This window comes from Balaenoptera ricei, chromosome X, assembly GCF_028023285.1.
Source record: "Balaenoptera ricei isolate mBalRic1 chromosome X, mBalRic1.hap2, whole genome shotgun sequence".
Taxonomy (NCBI): Eukaryota; Metazoa; Chordata; class Mammalia; order Artiodactyla; family Balaenopteridae; genus Balaenoptera; species Balaenoptera ricei.
In genome coordinates this window covers 25,835,489-25,842,121 of record NC_082660.1, presented here as the reverse complement: position 1 = coordinate 25,842,121, position 6,633 = coordinate 25,835,489, and the positions used below count along the sequence as shown (strand labels likewise).

At 34.7% G+C, this 6,633-nt stretch overlaps 1 long non-coding RNA gene across 1 annotated transcript in view; it reads right to left on the bottom strand.

Annotated features, from left to right (window-relative positions):
* Positions 1-3,310: 3,310 nt before the first annotated feature.
* Positions 3,311-6,633, bottom strand: part of LOC132358000 (uncharacterized) — a 28,847-nt gene continuing 25,524 nt past the window's right edge. Inside the window, exons 2-3 of the long non-coding RNA XR_009500379.1 lie at positions 6,555-6,597; positions 3,311-3,387 (exon numbers count right to left, since the gene is read on the bottom strand). This is a non-coding gene — a long non-coding RNA (uncharacterized LOC132358000). The remainder of the gene's footprint in view (positions 3,388-6,554; positions 6,598-6,633) is intronic.

The window sequence follows — 6,633 nt, the reverse complement described above, 5'->3', positions numbered from 1 at the left end:
ATAAAAATCACATGATCATCTCAATGGATGCAGAAAAAGCATGTGACAACATCCAACTTACATTCATGATAAAAACTCTCATCAAGGTGGGTATAGAAGGAACATATCTCAAGATAAAGACCATTTTTGACAAACCCACAGCTAACATCATACTCAACAGTGAAAAGGTGAAAGCTTTTCCTCTAAAATCAGGAACAAGACAAGGATGCCTACTCTCGCCACTTCTGTTTAACATATTACTGGAAGTCCTAGCTAAAGCAATCAAACAAGAAAAAGAAATAAAAGGTATCCAAAATGGAAGGGAAGAAGTAAAACTATCACTACTGGCAGATGACATGATACTATAGAAAGAAAACCTTAAAGTCTCCACCAAAAAACTATTAGAATAAATGATTCAGAAAAGTTGCAGTATACAAGATTAATATACACAAATCTGCTGCTTTTCCATACACTAACAATGAACTATCAGAAAGAGAAATTAAGGAAATAATTCCATTTACAATCACATCAAAAGGAATAAAATACCTAGGAATAAACTTAAATAAGGAGGTGAAAGACCTATACTCTGAAAACTATAAAACATTAATGAAAGAATTTGAAAATGATACAAAAAAACAGAAAGATATTCCATGTTCTTGGATTGGAAGAATATTGTTAAAATGTCCACACTATCCAAAGCAATCTACAGATTTAATGCAATCCCTATCAAAATACGCATGACATTTTTCACAGAACGAGAACAAATAATCCTAAAATTTATACGGAACTATGAAAGACCCCGAACTGCCAAAACAATCTTAAGAAAAAAGAACAAAGCCAGAGGTACCATGCTTCCTGACTTCAGGTTATACTACAAAGCCACAGTAATCAAAACATCATGATACTGGCACAAAAATAGACACACAGATCAATGGAACAGTATAGAGAGCCCAGAAATAAGCCCACCTGTTTATGATCAATTAATCTTCAACAAAGGAGGCAAGAATATACAATGGAGAAAAGACAGTCTCTTCAATAAGCGGTGCTGGAAAAACTGGACAGGTACAAGTAAAAGAATGAGATTAGAACATTTTCTCATGCCATAAACAAAAATAAACTCAATATGGATTAAGGACCTAATTGTAAGACCTGAAACCATAAAACTCCTAGAAGAGAACATCGGTAGAACACTCTGACATAAATCGTAGCAATATTTTTTTTTGATCTGTCTTCTAAGGCAAAGGAAATGAAAGCAAAAATAAACAAATAGGATCTAATTAAACTTAAAAACAAATGTTGGTGAGGATGTGGAGAAAAGTGAACTCTAGCACACTACTGGAGGGAATGTAAACTGGTTCACCCACTATGGAAAACAGTATGGAGATTCCTCAAAAAACTAAAAATAGAACTACCATATGATCCAGCAATTCCAAGGCTGGGTATACATCCAAAGAAAACAAGAACGCTAATTCAAAAAGATACATGCACCTCAATGTTCATAGCAACATTATTTACAATAGCCAATTATGGAAGCAGTCCAAGTGCCCATCAACAGTCTCCCATTGATGTGTAGCATGAGGGCTGGGTGGACGTGTATGTTCAGTTTCTCACTGGACCCCACTGACACCACCCTGACAAAAGTGGGGCACTGACTCACACTGCCTCATGAGAGATGGGTGTAGTATAAGTTCAGCTTCCCCCTTAAACTCTAATGACTCCTTCCTGGCTAAAGTTGGGCCACTGAGACTCTGAAGTTGTTGTCTTATCCTAGGCTATTCTGATTCTAATTGCATTACCTTATTAGATGTCAATTTCCTAAGCAGAGAAAACCAAGAGAGATACGATTTCCAATTAGGAAATGAAAAAACTAAACGAAGTAAATTTACTTTCAGCTTTCAAGAAACATTTTACCTAACAAATCTTTATTAATTATCCACTATATATAATGCAGTTTTCATTAACTGGTTTTACTCAATTTATGAGTTTATTTTTCATCACATACAAGGAAGATGAAATTAATTTCCTAACATCACATGGGTCCACCTCATGTGTTAGAATAAAAATTAACAGAATAATACAACATGAATAATAAAACATGAGTAAAAAAAAGATATTTTATCATTTCAAATGTACTGACTTGCCAAATACATGATACAGATTAGTTATTGCATGTTTCAAGTTTTCTGTCTACTCTTATTCATTGAACTTACTATATAGATATTTTTGAAATGAATAAATTATGTACTTATAAGAACTGAATTTTGGGGGTTATATTGTATACCTTTGAGCCTAAGTCTTTTTATTTATTTATTTTCTGACTTAGAGGAGAAATAATATACCTCCAACCTTAGAAAAGATGATCTTCCTTTTATATACTTCCCAATCCTAAGCAATTTGCTTTTGTAGCAGAACTGGCTAGTACAAAAGATATTTGAACAACTCCTCCTATCTTATTCTAGGTTCATAGCTTTTTGGATGGGACTGATGTGAGTGCAGATTTCCCCAGCCCTGACATATGAGACGTTTTCCTATTGCTAAACTTTAGTCAAAAGGTACCAGTGATTTGTGGGGCTAACTGACCTACATATCTAACATTGATTTAATTAAATTCAATCCTGCTAATGACTCTGTTATGTGGATCAACCCTAGAAAAATAATTGCACGGGATCAGCATATTTACTTTTCTCTACTCTTCTCCTGCTTTCTATTCCTTTCCAGCATCCCTTCCTCACCCCAAGGGACCACTGTTCTCTCAACGTTTTATGACAGTATAATGGAAAAAGCACTGGGCCGGAGTCAGAAGTCTTAGGGATTAGCTCTGGACTTGTGCTTAACTAGGTGTATGAGTCTTAACTGAGCCTCAATTTTATCATCTGTAAAATGCACTGTTTGGACTAGATGATGTTTCATTTTCCTTCTAATCCTAAATGTCCTTCTAATATTAAGTTTCTAGAACTGTGATTTATTTAAAATGGAAAATAGACAAAACTAAATCATACTAAGTTTTTATTGTTTTAATGTACCACTCTTTCTAAAATAATCTGCATTAAAATAGGCTTGGAAAAGGCCATGTTTATAATAAAGAAAAAAACATTTCATCACAGAATTTTAGGCAATGCTATTTAGGATGATATTTTGGGGTTACAGGAGCTCTCATACCTCATGTAGACTATGTCTATCATCTACATGAAAGGACAAGATTATTCAGGCCAAATGTTAGAGACACATGGGTTAGAAACACATGGGAGCCTTGCCAGTATAGAGTGGTATTGTACCTGTTTGTGTTGATTTGAGAAAAATGGGACTCATCCCACCTTCCATCAGCCACATGCCCGTTCTCCTCTCTGTCACATCCAATCTTCCAAGCATGAGCAGGGTCTACACATGAGCCCTTAACCACTTTATTCCCTATGGAGAATCCAGATAATTCATTTTTTAACACTTTGCCTTAGAATCCTCCACTAAGTCCCAGTAATGGAATCATGGACCCTTCCATCCTTGACAAAAAAATCAATGTGGGAAAAGAGGCCAACGAGTGTATTTTCCAATGATAAAGCTTATTTTCCACAATACTCATCCTGCACTGATAATAAAATAGATTTAAGAATAGGGAAACCCAAATAAATGTGCCTGTGAAGGAATTCTATAAAAAAAAATTAGGACAGCTGTGACAGACTTTGTAGAGAATTTTATAACTAATGTACATGATTCTAAGTATTATTATTGGAGGAGAAGTGAGTATATCAAAATTCATTTAATTCACATTTTATTGTGCATTCTTGGATATAGATAAATTTTCAGTAGAAATTAATTCAAAATCAAGTTTTCTAACAAATTTATCTGTTATCTAGGACTGACCTTATTTAATCTGGGAGCTATCACAGCGACTGACCTTATTTAAACTGGGAGACATCACTGCTTAAATTCATACCTTTTAAATGTAAATATAAAATGCTAATCACAACATATAAGCAATTACTACTGTCTGCTGCAGTTACTTTTTTTTAAAGTGCACTTCATTTTGCAGATGGTGAGAGTTCTACGAACACATCTATTGTTAGCACGAAAGTCAAGCGATCATCTGTGTAGGTGGCTGTGTGGGAGCAATGCTAAGATTTACAAGGATTTTCTCCCACATTGACAATCCGCACTGAACAGAGAGCCATATGAAACAATCTTCTGTTCTCTGGCATTGTTAATCATTCACTTAGTTTGTAATAATATAAAAATTCTCAATTAAGGGTTGCCATTTTTCCACTCAGATATTTTCTTCAGTTTTTAAAAGTATATTTTCTTTTTGTAATTTTTAAATTGGGTATCTATCTATTGAGAAAAAAAAACTTTGAAAGTTTATCAAAGGTAGAAATTCTGGGAAGAAATTAGTAATTATGTTCAGCTTGTCAGTTCTAAGATTAAAAACATTCTTAGGCATTTACATCAATAATTATGTACTTGGACTTAAAACCTGAAGGGGAAGATTTTTAAGAGCTATTGCTCATCTGTTGTATAACCCTCCTATATAAATCTGTAGAGGTAAGAAATGCACAATAATTCTGACATCTTATTTTTTCATTATTAATATATTTGTCCCAATTTAGTTATTAATTATCTCAAGGGAAAGAGTCATATATTAAAGCCCCACATTAAAAAAAATTCTAGTACAGGAGTCCTAGAGTATCCAGTTATTAAACCATAGCAGACAAAAATTCCATTGGGTAAACTTGCCTTTTTTCTTTGTAAGGCTCCTCCCACCACATTTTTCTCCCTTACTGCTTTGGTGTCACCAATATTTGGACACAGGACAAAACCATGGCCGATTTGACTCTCTCTTAGAACTAGAGTGTCTGTGATACAAAGTTTTAAGAAATCTTTGGGATTTATTGGCTCTAGTGGTGAAGGATGGTGGGATTGCCACATAAACATTATCAAGGTCTTCTAAAGCTACCAGGTTCTGGGACTTCCCTGGTGGCGCAGTAGGTAAGAGTCCGCCTGCCAATGCAGGAAATACAGGTTCGATCCCTGGTCCGGGAAGATCCCACATGCCACGGAGTAACCTAAGCCCGTGCGCCATAACTACTGAGCCTGTGCTCTAGAGCCTGCGAGGCACAACTACTGAAGCCTGCGCACCTAGAGCCCATGCTCTGCAACAAGAGAAGCCACCGCACTGAGAAGCCCACACACTGCAACGAAGAGGAGCCCCGTGCACAGCAACGAAGACCCAACGCAGCCAAAATAATAAATAAATAAATAAAGCAAGCAAGCTAGCTAGATAGCTAGCCACCAGGTTCCAGTCTGGACCACACCTGGTTCTTTGCCTTTCCCTTCGAGACACTGAATTCTTCCAGTATCCTTCCAATGCATTATACTTAGGTGATCCCACTTTTTAAAACTTCTTTCAGCAAAAAAAATCCATGGCTGGTATAGTATTAAATAAAGGTAATCTATTTGATCTGGGGGAAGGGTCTTTAGAAATTTATCAAATCCCTTTTATTAGAGTGCAAAATATCCAGGCCTAGAATTAACATGACTTGCCCAATGAAACTAGCAAACATGGGATTGGAACTGAGCCTCAAAAGTCTGGTCTTTCAACATAAAATTCATTGACAGGCTAATCAGGCTAATTTGATTTATTTCTAGGAACTCATGATATCTTTCTTTTGCATTCAGGTCCCTGAAAATTAGGTAAGTTTTTTTTTTTTCCCTGATATCTCAATATTTTTAGAATTTTCATTCCTGCATTCCTCAAGTAGCTGCACTTAACAACATTCTTGAATTAAAAACAGAAATCTTCTGCTTAAACTTGACTTTTGCATTTTTCCTTTGTGACTTTTCCATTGTGACCTTTAGCAAATTACTTAACCACTTTTTGACTTTTTTCCCACTGTTGTGAGGATTACATGAGTTAGTAGTGTACATGAAACACTTAGAACAGTGTAGAGCTCATGATAAATGCTACATAAATGGTACCTAACAACACTATTATTGTTGTTGTTGCTATTGTTATTTAATAGTGTAACCATATAAATCACTATTCCTCTTCCCTTTTGGTGTTATTCTCCTCTTACCATGTTTTTTTTTTTTTTTTTAACTTAGACTATTACTATGTTTCTGAAAATATTCTCTACTTTCAAAAATGAAAAAAAATATTTGTAGCCGATAAGACAGATAATTCAGTTTTATACAAATAATTTGGAATGGGGGGGGACAAACAATCAGCTTAGCAAACAAACAAAAAACTTATCACCAAACAAAAATAATAACAATTGAAGGGTGACAAAAGCAAAATTGAAAGATTTTAAGGATGGTTTATATGCAAACACCATTCATATTATATTTTGTTTTAACTCAGATATACTAGTACGATGGGAAATAGGAATTTAAGATTATAATAAAGAAAAACTGAAGTCAATTTAAAAATCAAATTACTATCACCCTTTTTGTTGGACTGACTCTTCCAAGGTTGACACAGACAATAAAGCTACCAGTTTGGGACTTCACTGAAAGATATATACAGTCTCAGTTGATTTAGAAGAGTTTGATTTTATCACTAAAAATAGTCTATAGAAGAACCTTACCTTAATTTTGTGACTTAAATCCTGAATTCACTTAGCTTTACATCTGCAAAAGTCCAAATAAAATTTCAGTATTTATTAA